We start from the raw sequence: 11,545 nt of genomic DNA, 5'->3' as shown, positions 1-11,545 counted from the left end.
GTCCAATCTCCCCCCCCCCCCCCCCCTCCCCCCCCCCCCCCCCTCAGCCTCCTGCTTCTGATGGGCGATGACAGGAGGTCACAGGTCATTAATTGACTTCGGGGTCGAGGTTCATGATAGTTGATGTGTTGGTTTAAGCAGGGAGATGGTCAGAATTTTGGATGCACGGGGTATGATTAGAGACGGAAATTAGCCGTGCATCGGGAATGAATGAATGAATAGCCAAGAGCAGAGCAGCCCACTTGAAATTTCAAAAAATTCGAAGTTTCCAAGGGCAAAAAAATAAAAAAAATCGATTTAAATACTTTAGAAATAAATAATTTAATGTTTTCCCTCAACATGATCCAAAATAAAATGGTTCAAAGTCCTGAATATAGGATTTAAGAAACTTAACTTTCCTTTTCAACAAGATTTACTGAGTCAAAGAGGAGAATGCAGCTCTGTAGCTGGAGCCAAATAATCGTATTTATACGAATTTTTAGTAGAACTAAGCAGGTCTGCAAGGTGATTGGGGGGGGGGGGGGATGAATAGAGAGAACTAATCAGTGTTGTAGAGGGAGATCAATCTATTTTGTCTCCACGAGTATCGTCTTCTTGGTGTCTTTGTTTGGATAAAACTGACAGTTGGTTCCATATATCATGATCTCTTGTGAGATTCTGTACAATGGTATTAATCGGGAACTGAAGAAAAAATAATTTATACCCAGTTCTTTGACCTTTACTCCAACTGGTTATTTCTCGCCTTAATAATATTATATATCTTTATTGTCCCCAAAAAAGTGGCTATTTGTCATTTGGTTACACATTTATAACAATACAATCTTGACAAAGACACACTCACACAAGATGCACACTAGTAACATAGTATTAGTAGTTATCGTAAAAAAAATAAATCCGGCATCAACAACACCATCATGATCATCATCATCATCATCATCATCATCACCATCTTCATCATCATCATCATCATCATCATTAAGTAACAACTATGGGAGGTGAGGGGGGGGGGGGATAGCAAAGGTGCTAGAGTATTTGCTCCACACGCAAAAGGACCAGGATCGAAAATCAACATTTTTTTTTCCTGACCCCAAACCACATTTCTGCTGCCTCCATTTATAAACTTTTTTTTGGTTCAATATCTTGGCGTCATTGAGACACAATGATGTTTGTGTGTGTGTGTGTGTGTGTGTGTGTGTGTGTGTGTGTGTGTGTGTGTGTGTGTGTGTCTGTGTATGGGGTGGGGAGGGGTGATGATTTTTTTTCCTTGTATTTTTCTTTCAGTATTATCTGCCACTGTTTCCTGGACACCTTTACAGTCAGGTGTACTTAAAAGCCTATTATAATCCAGTTCTACCTGTTGCCCCCTTTTCTAGACCAGGTGACTTCGGTGCCAAAAATTAAGACTATCAGTAAAAAGATAAAACGAGTTCCAATCTATTTCAAACGACGATTAAGTGGGTGGAAGTTCGAAGCATGACATGTGAAAACATGTATGTATGTAGGCATGCATATACGATGGTATGCTGGTTTGTATGTATATCTGCATGTCTGTATGTATATGTGTATGTATGTACGCTCATTTCTTTTGTATACATGTATAGAAACAATGTGCAAGCGTGTGTGTTCGTGTATGGCTGTGTCTGTAATGTAAATGTGTTGATGTTCATACCATGAACCAAACTGAGCATTGTTTACCTCACATGAATTGCCTTTAATTTGGACAATAAAGATTATTATTATTATTATTCTCGCCAGCATGAAGAATAAAAAGTAACAAATTTCTTTGTTTAGCTGCTGGTTGCTGGGCGGACGTGACATCAAACTATTGAATCCTTTTCACTACTGTAGCACTCAAATACACCCTGAAGCATAAAACATGAAGACGACAACCTACATAATTTGCGACAATACACCAGAGGTGGTTTGTATATTAACAGAAAAAATGGAGCTTTTATATAGCGCAATATCCAATCAACGTGCTCAAGGCGCTTTACAAGGGGTCCCTAACCAACATCAATACTTAACATGTAGGACGAGACATGACGCCTGTTAGGCGATATGACAATTTTTAAGACAGAGGCAACATTGTTAACGGCCAGGCTCTAAGTACTCATTTTACACCTGAGTACGGTGAGAGAATGTGAGTAAAGAGCCTTCTCCAAGGACTCAACTATGCGCCGAGCGAGCTGAGGCTCGAACCCAGGTCCTTCCGATCCGAAAGCGAGTGTTATACCACTAGACCACATAGCCTCACATACGAAAGAAAGAAAGAAAGAAAAAAAGAAAGAAAGAAGAAAGAAAGACCACCATAGCCACACAGATAAAGAAACGAAAGAAAGAAAGAAAGAAAAAAAGAAAGAAAGATAGAAAGAAAGAAAGAAAAAAAGAAAGAAAGAAAGAAAAAAAGAAAGAAAGAAAGAAAGAAAGAAAAAAGGAAAGAAAGAAAGAAAAAAAAGAAAAGAAAGAAAAAAAGAAAGAAAGAAAGAAAGAAAAAAAAAGAAAGAAAGAAAGAAAGAAGAAAAAAGAAAAGAAAGAAGAAAGAAAGAAAGAAAAAAAAAGAAAGAAAGAAAAAAAAGAGAGAAAGAAAAAAGGAAAAGAAAGAAAGAAATAAAGAAAGAAAGAAAAAAGAAAAGAAAGAAAGACCACACATAGCCGCACATTTATTAATAACAAATAAAAACTGTAAACCAAATTTTCTCAATTTGAATAAACGTGGCGATGGAATCATGTAATCCCGAGCCCACGAAATATCCAACGTTGTTCATCAACGATTGTAAACCAGCAATGGTGTCCCCTTAGACAATCAGCCGCCCATTGTTCGTAATTATGTTTTGGAGTTAAGCATCCCATAATACCAGCCACAACAATGAAAACTACAGACAAACCAGAATCAAAGCCCGTTTTAGAGTGATTAATAAATCATTATTGTTTAAGTTTTTTTTCCCCGCGAGTTTACTTCTATATTCTGGAAAAAAAAAACTTGTTGTTTTTTTTTTTTTAATTTGGCCAGAAAACTCGTTCTTCAAATATCGATCGATTTTGACCCTCCTCTTGGCAAACACTTTTCAAACCTGGGATTTCGTTGAAGTCTTTATTAAAGTCCCAAGTTTGAGAGTTTTTACCAAAGACGAGGGTCAATGAGAGATTTAAATAGATGGATATTTGAAGGACGAGTTTTCTGGCCAATTTTTAAAAAAAATTACCTGTTTTTCCAGATTTTACGGCAGTTATAACTAGTTAATATTATGTCTTTTGTTTGGCGATTAGAGCTGCTCTGTAATTGTGGGATTCGCAATCAATTTATTAATTTCATTTAGCTAAAGGGGAATTAAATCATTCTTCTGCGTCATCAAATGAGTTAAGAGCAAAGGTCAATATTGGTTAACTCGCTCAACCCTAACCCCGACTATATCCGTAGTTTATCCGGGTTACTTTTACCCCATGCCTATTTATTATTACATTTTTCTGAGACAAATTTTAGATAGTATGCGCTTGACTTAGAAGCTCATAACATTGCCATCCGGAAGTATAACGGACCAACACACAAAACTGTGTGTATCGATGAACGTTTATAGTCAGGTTAATACAGTTCAGTGAGCATTACTCATAAACGCGGATGGCAATAAACAATAACAAAGACCTGAGTGACGTCATCTTCGAACTATCTATAGGCGTAATATCAAAGCTATTGTTTTTAGTTTTTACCTGTTAATGGTAGTTGAATAAAACTATCTATGTACATGCTCATTTTTCATACAATTTTTCCAATTTTGAAAAGTAGCAAAAAATCTCTAGGATTGAGTGAGTTAATGAAAAAGAGAGAAAATCGGAGAGCTCTTTTAAAATAAAAATAAAGTTTGTTATTGTCTTCTCTAAAGACAAAGCCAAACAAACGAATTAAACGGGCTATTTTCATTGTCCATTGCGTTCATAGAGCTCTGGTTAATGAATGTCATAATTAATTGTGTTGGGACATCAAAGCATTTCCCCTGATTGTGTCTGAGTGCCTCTATGTGGTCTAGTGGCATGGCACTCGCTTTCGGATCGGATCGGATCCGAAGGTCCTGGGTTCGCCGAGCCTCGCTCTGAGTGACGCATAATTGAGTTATGACCTTGGAAAAAGGCTCTTTACTCACATTCTCTCACCGCCGTGCTCGGGTTTAAAATGAGTACCTGGCCGTTAACAAGCGTTGTCTTTGTCCGAATTTTTTTTTTGTAATATCGCCTAACAGGCGTCATGTCACGTCCTATATGTTACGTGTTGTTGCTGTTGGTCAGGGACCCCCTATAAAACGCTTTGAGCACGTTTAGTGAATATTGCGCTATATAAAGGCTTTATTTATATAATTTGATGACAACATACAGGGAACAAGTCGGGTGCCGTCGAGATTTGTTTTTCTACCCCCCCCCACCCCCCCACCCCCCACCCCACCCCTTTCCACCCAACATTAAATGGGTAGCTGGGTCTGTTTGATCTAGCGAAAAATACTTTCCGCGTATACGTTCCGTGTTTGGTATTTTGTTATTTTTTTTTTATTATTTGAAGCTGTTATATTCATTTTTGGTCTATTACGAAAAACTTTAACAACACTAAAAACAGATTGTGTCAAACCTTTTTCTTTTTTTTTTTGGGACTCGAACTCAAGTGCGTTCGGTTCGACGCCCTGACCTTTGCTTGAGTTTCCTGCATTCTCAATGAAATGGCTGCACCAACTTGATTAAATGGCAGAGCTAATTCTTAATAACTAACGTATAATAATGGGCTGTTAAATAATTAATTGTTTCTTTTTTTAATAGCAAAACAGTGTTAAACAAAATGATGGAAATTATAGTCGTATTTGCATTAATTTCTGAGTGGCGTTCAGGGAGAGAGTTGTGTATTAATGAATGAAATATTATTGCAAAGCATCAATGGGGTGGGTGAGTGGCCATTTGCTTGATTGGATGGCTTGGGGATGGCTTAGGCATGTGGGAGACTTGGAGGCACCCGCTGGGAAAAGAAAAAACAGAAGAAGAAAAACAAAAACAAAATTAATATTTGTGTTCGTGTGATGCGGGATGTTGGTTGGGTTTAGGGTTAAATGAGGGGGGAAATGGTAGGAGGCAGAGAGAGAGAGAGAGAGAGAGAGAGAGAGAGAGAGAGAGAGAGAGAGAGAGAGAGAGAGAGAGAAGAAATAGAGATAAAGAGAGGCTGTTGATTTTATCAATGAGTAAAACCCGAATAAGTAAATGGACGAATGGTGTCAGAGGGAACATGATGGCCGTTGGGATGCAAATGGCCCAGAGTCTGACGGAAGACCGGAGGGTGACTAAGAAAAAGAAAATAAAAATAACTGAGATTTGTTACAACCAATCAAACATGTTTGAGTTTATCACTAAAATGTCTATCTTTTGTTGATTTCAATTTTTCTTTACCACGAAAAAACAGCTATAGCATCGATCCTTTATTTGTCATATTGAAAAATAAAAAGCTTTAAAAAATCAATAATAACAACATTTTTTAAAAAGAAAAAAAAAAACAAAACAAAATACCAAGAAAAAACAAAACAAAGCAAAACTATTTAAAAAAATAAACAAAACAAACACACAACAACAGCAGCAACAGCAACAATATCAACAACAACAACAACAACAACAACAAAAGTCTCCCCTCAAAACATAACCCAAAACAAAACAAATACAAAAATAAAACCAACAAAAAAAACCCACCAAAGTAGCTGATTTTTGTGGGTTTTTTTTTCTTAAGTGGTTATACTGAAAGATAGATACTACCCTCACTCCAACTTGTTTCGTTTGACGGAATTTGGAATTTATCAAATCACTTGAAAACAAAAACTCATAAAAAAAAAACTAAAGGACGATAATACGACATGGTAAACCCTAACTAGCCGCCACTTGGGATTTGACCCGGTGACTCTCCGGGATCCATAGTAGACGATAATTTGGTCATTCACACGACACTGACCAGTCGTCGGACCTGCCGGCCGGCCCTCCACACTGACACAAGCTGTCCTGCTTTTTACATTTATTGTATGCATAATTTGTGTTTTATAAATATTTAATGGACGAGATCCATCACTTGAAAGCTTGTGACTCAACGCGTCTTCGTTCATTAAAAAAAAAAACAACAAGAAAAAACAAACAAACAAAAAACAAAACAAAAAACAAGAGGAAAACCCGATAAAATTAATAATAAAAAAATAAAAAAATAATTATGGCCTTCCGCCACGACACCATAAGACATCGTCGCCTAGGCATTCCGTGAAGGAATATAGATAATCCATCAAGCAAGATGCTTGATGTCAACACGAATCACCCATGTTGTCCAAGTGAGCAAATTGGAGGTTAATATTCTTGCTCAAGGAAAAAAACAAAATAAACGAAAGTGCCTGTAGTCGGGCTCGAACCCGGACCTTTCGGATCACAGTGCAATGCCTTAAACCTCTCCTTACCACCTATAGGAAAAATCGTCACAAACGTTACGATGTAACCAACGGTTTTCTTATTCTGATGTCATTTTGTTATAGTTATAGCCATAAAAACTTGACACTGAGTTGCAGAGCTCATTTTTCTGAATAAAATATAGAATATACTCTTTACTTATCTGTTTGAAAAATCTATTTTTGTGTTAAGTGGGTATGAGGTTTCGGGTAAATTCTGAAAATAGCTGGTAAGGAGAGAGTTAACCACTCGGCCACTTCGCCCCCCCCCCCCCCCCATAAATGTAATTGATAGATGAAACATAAATATTATTATTTCTACACCCTCTCCCAAAATAGTAACGCGTAATGATATTAGGTTTACTATAATAATTTGTGACGTCAGATTGTCAAAAGTTAAATTTCACTAAAATTAGATTTTTGAAAAAATAAGTATCATTTAAATATTATTTTAAAATATCTTTTATTCAAAGATTAATTAATTAAATTGAGCTTTTATATAGCGCAATATCCACTTAACGTGCTCAAAGCGCTTTACAAGGGGTCCCTGGTCAACAGCAACATTTAACATGTAGGACAAAACATGACGCCTGTTAGGCGATATTACAATTTTTCGGACAAAGACAACGCTGTTAACGGTCAGGTACTCATTTTACACCTGAGTACGGTGAGAAAATGTGAGTAAAGAGTCTTTTCCAAGGACTCAACTATGCGTCGAGCGAGGCTCGAACCCAGGACCTTCCGATCCGAAAGCGAGTGTCACACCACAAGACCACATCGCCGACAAAGATGACGAAATAGGAATCGATTGAGGGGTAGAATAAATGATTTCAAAACTCTTGCGTTTTGGAATTCGAACTTTGTTCCCAACGTGAACTCGCAAGCTCGTGCAGCGGTTGGGAACACGTGATTAACACTACATGACATCTATCTATTTTTAAAAATTGAGGTTTTATATAGCGCAATATCCACTAAATATGATCAAAGCGCATTACAAGGGGTCCCTGACAAACAGCAACATTTAACATTTAGGACGGGACATGACGCCTGTTAAGCGATGTTACATTTTTTTTCGGACAGCCAGGTACTCATTTTACACATGAGTACGGTGAGATAATGTGAGTAAAAAGCCTTTTCACAAGAACTCAACTATGGGCCGAGCGAACCCAGGACCTTCCGATCCGAAAGCGTGTCATACCACAAGACCCCATAGCTGCACACTACACGACATCTGTAGAAAACTGTGGGGGATGCCTGAAGCTTGTGAAAGACTAACGGAAGACTGAAAATGGAGAGGCTTCGTATGGGAACAAAACAGACAATGGACGTTTCGAGTACAAACCCTTCGTCAACACAACAATACACAAATTAACGTGGAAAACAAATTTTTAAAATGCAAAATGACGTGTATTTTATTTTGCATTTTATTTTATTTGTTTTCCACGTTAATTTGTGTATTGTTGTGTTGACGAAGGGTTTGTACCCGAAACGTCCATTGTCTGTTTTGTTCCCATACGCAGCCTCTCCATTTACACAGTATATATACGCCACTGCAAAAGAGGATTCTTGATTCATTAATTAATTACAAGAAGCAAATGGATAATGTATTGATCGCAGTGGCGGCGCTGCACGAAAGGTCAAAGGGTAACGGTTTATCTAGTCTTGATAATTTGAGGTAAACAATTCCAGGTGCCTCATCTCAGGTTAGAACCGGGCGCCCTTTGATCATGGAGGTGCAATGAGGTAAGAATGCTCACCGGGGCCTAGCCTGAGTCTCGGGGGGACTTTCCTTATTATTACCTGCTGCTGCTGTAGTTGTTGGTGAAAGCGTGTTGTGAGTGAGTGGTTTGACCTGTCCCGTGAGCATGGAATGGAAATTAGGTATAGATAGAATGCGCTTGGCCAAGGAGTTCACAACATTGCCATCCGGAAGTATAACGGACCAACACACAAACTCTGTGTAACCATGAACTTTTATAGTCTGGTTAATACAGATTAGTGAGAACAACTCACAAACGCGGATGGCAAAAACAATAACAAAGGCCTGAGTGACGTCATCTGCATACTATCTATAGATAGAACCAAGATGACGTCATTCGCGTCTTTGGTATTGCTTTTTTTTGCCATCCGTTTTTATGAGTAATTCTCACTCAAATGTCAATATTAACCAGACCGAGAAGCTCACAACATTGCCATCCGGAAGTATAACGGACCAACACCCAAAAAACTGTGTGTAACTGTGATCCTTTAGTCTGGTTAATACAGTTTAGTGAGAATTACTCATAAACGTGGATGGCAAAAAAACAATAACAAAGACCTGAGTGATGTCAATTTCGAACTATCTATAGATTATCAACCCCAAAGAAATTTGACGGACTTTTACAAGAAGCGTCTCATAATTAAAACCTGAAAAAGCGAGTATCTATCTATCTATCTATCTATCTATCTATCTATCTATCTATCTATCTATCTATCTATCTATCTATCTATCTATCTATCTATCTATCTATCTATCTATTCTATCTATCTATCTATCTATCTATCTATCTATCTATCTATCTATCTATCTATCTATTATCTATCTATTATCTATCTATCTATCTATCTATCTATCTATCTATCTATCTATCTATCTATCTATCTATCTATCTATCTATATCTATCTATCTATATCTATCTATCTATCCATCTATCTATCTGTCTCTTTCCTCCTACATATCTCTCTCTCTCTCTCTCTCTCTCTCTCTCTCTCTCTCTCTCTATCTCTCTGCCTCTCACCATTCCTTTCTTTCCAACTTACTCCAGTCTCCCTATCAAAACTGTTTCAATGTGTGTCTTTGTCTCCAGCAACCATATTTTTTCTTCAGTCTTCCTGTCGTCTCGGGATTTCATCGTTATAGTTTTTCAATCAATTACTTTCACAATCCCCCCCCCCCCTACCCCTCCCCCCATCGTCTTCTTCCTCTCACAATTTCCGCTGGTCGGCTGACATCGATAGTACATATTTATTCTGTCAACGAGGGGGAACATCTTCAACGTTTATTGAGTTAGCAGGTTCCCTTATAACCGGTTTGGTAAACACTAACCTATTGTCTTGAACTCATGCAGGTTAGGAGAAGTTCAATAAAATTTGTCTCCTTTCTGCCAACACTCGTAGAGATAGAATGACGATGACGTCACTCAGGTCTTTGGTATTGTTTGTTTGTTTTTTTTTTGTTTGTTTGTTTTTTTTTTGCCATCCATGTTTATGAGTAATTCTCACTTAACTGTATTATCCAGACTAGAAAAGTTCATGGTCACACCGAGTTTTGTGTGTTGGTCCGTTATACTTCCGGATGACAGTGTTGTGGGCTTCTTATCCAAGCGCATACTATCTATAAGTGTTAAATGATTTTATATGAAATAATTTTTACAAAATAATTTGAAATGAGGTCTAGTTTTATTCTGAGTGAATTGTTTGCATACAACTTTGGTCATGAATTCATGAATTGAACAAGACGTATAGTTATTTGCAGGTCTGACAACCCAACTTGTTATGGGCTCACTTTTGTAATGGAAATATGTACTCTCAAACCAACGCAAAATAATGCCGAAAAGTCCCAGGTTTGAGAGTTTTTGTTGTTTTGTTGCCAAGATGAGAGTCATTTAAATCGATCGATATGTGAAGGACGAGTTTTCTGGCCAAAATTTTAAATATGGGGTTTTCTAAAGTACGACAGAGCAGTCAGTGCTAATTGGAAATACGCAGTTACTATAATTAACTTACAACAAAGACATCGTCTCCAATCGCCTTTCCATGATGATATATTTTTCACCGTCCGCCATTCTAACTACCAAGTCCTGTGCATGCCAGATTTATCTGGATGAGCCCTTGAAGCTCACGAGTGCCCAGGAGTGGTCAGCTGACAAAGACAACAAGCATGGCGTTCCCCCTACTCCATCCTCCCCCCCCCCCCCCGCCCTCTACTCTAATCCTACTCCCATTTTACTCTAAATCCTGCATCGTCCCCCCCCCCCTCCCTCTTTTCTCATTCCTTCCACCTCTTCTCTCCGGCCTTCTTCTTCTTCTTCTTCTTCTTCTTCTTCTTCTTCTTCTTCTTCTTCTTCTTCTTCTTCTACTTCTATTGTAGTCGTCGTCGTCGTCGTCCTCCTCCTCCTCCTCCTCCTCCTCTTCCTCCTCCTCCTCCCCCTCCTCCTCTTCTCCTCCTCCTCCTCTTTTTCAACCTCCTCATCTTCCTCCTCCTCTTTCTCAACCTCCTTCTCCTCCTCTTTCTCTTCCTCCTCCTCCTTCTCCTCTTCCTCCTCCTCTTTCTCTCTTTCTCCCATCCTCATTCCACCCCAATTCCTTCTATAACCCCCCCCCCCCCGCCCCCCTCAAGCCACAATCAAGGACGGCCACAGGCCGGTCACTCAACACCACAACCATATTAATTACCGAAGACAAGTAGCCCTAATTAATTAATGTCAAGGTGCATCATGGGATGCTAACTGCCCCAGGCACTGATCCAGCCAGATCATAGCAATCTAGAGAGCATTGAGCCAGATCCATCGAGATTCAACGCCGAAGATTCGAGAACGAACGAGAACGAGCACGGGCACGACAGCATGGCATACTGGTTATGTCCTGGTCTTGTCCATCTTGTCAAAACTTCAAATTTGACACTTCGTAGAAAAAAACCTGCCCTTCCCAATCAGTAAGGCAGTTTCTTTTGAATACTCGGTCCTTTCGGCATTCTGCAAAATCTCATTCTCAAGAAACCCAGTTCTCCTTTTTGGGAGTAGAAATCTTTGTGAGAGACATTTATGAGAAATGGAGATGATTGAAAGGAGTGTGGGGGGGGGGGGGTTGTTCAGAGGGAAGGCAGGGGAGATGAAAGCGTTAATTGACTTTGATAATGGGATTAATTTGCGTTGATTGGTTCATTTCATCTAGATGATTTTGTTAACGCTTTAAGAGATTGATGTTGCATAGAGAGAAAGAAAGAAAGAAAGAAAGAAAGAGAGAGAGAGAGAGAGAGAGAGAGAGAGAGAGAGAGATAAATAGATTGATAGATGGAATGATAGGAGAAAAAGAAAGAAATCGGAGTCTTGCAGATAGAGATAGA

The 11,545-nt window shown here is 38.6% G+C and overlaps 1 protein-coding gene across 5 annotated transcripts in view; it reads left to right on the top strand.

The window, feature by feature from the left end:
* The window catches only part of LOC144977415 (protocadherin-11 X-linked-like), a 150,597-nt gene that overhangs the window by 40,145 nt on the left and 98,907 nt on the right, over positions 1-11,545 (top strand). The gene's annotated exons all lie outside the window — the stretch shown is intronic.

Source organism: Berghia stephanieae, chromosome 7 (assembly GCF_034508935.2).
Source record: "Berghia stephanieae isolate SIO BIC M18660-M18661 chromosome 7, UCSD_Bste_1.3, whole genome shotgun sequence".
NCBI classification, from domain to species: domain Eukaryota; kingdom Metazoa; phylum Mollusca; class Gastropoda; order Nudibranchia; family Aeolidiidae; genus Berghia; species Berghia stephanieae.
Note: the sequence above shows the minus strand (reverse complement) of the source record. Positions and strands in the feature narration are given on the sequence as shown.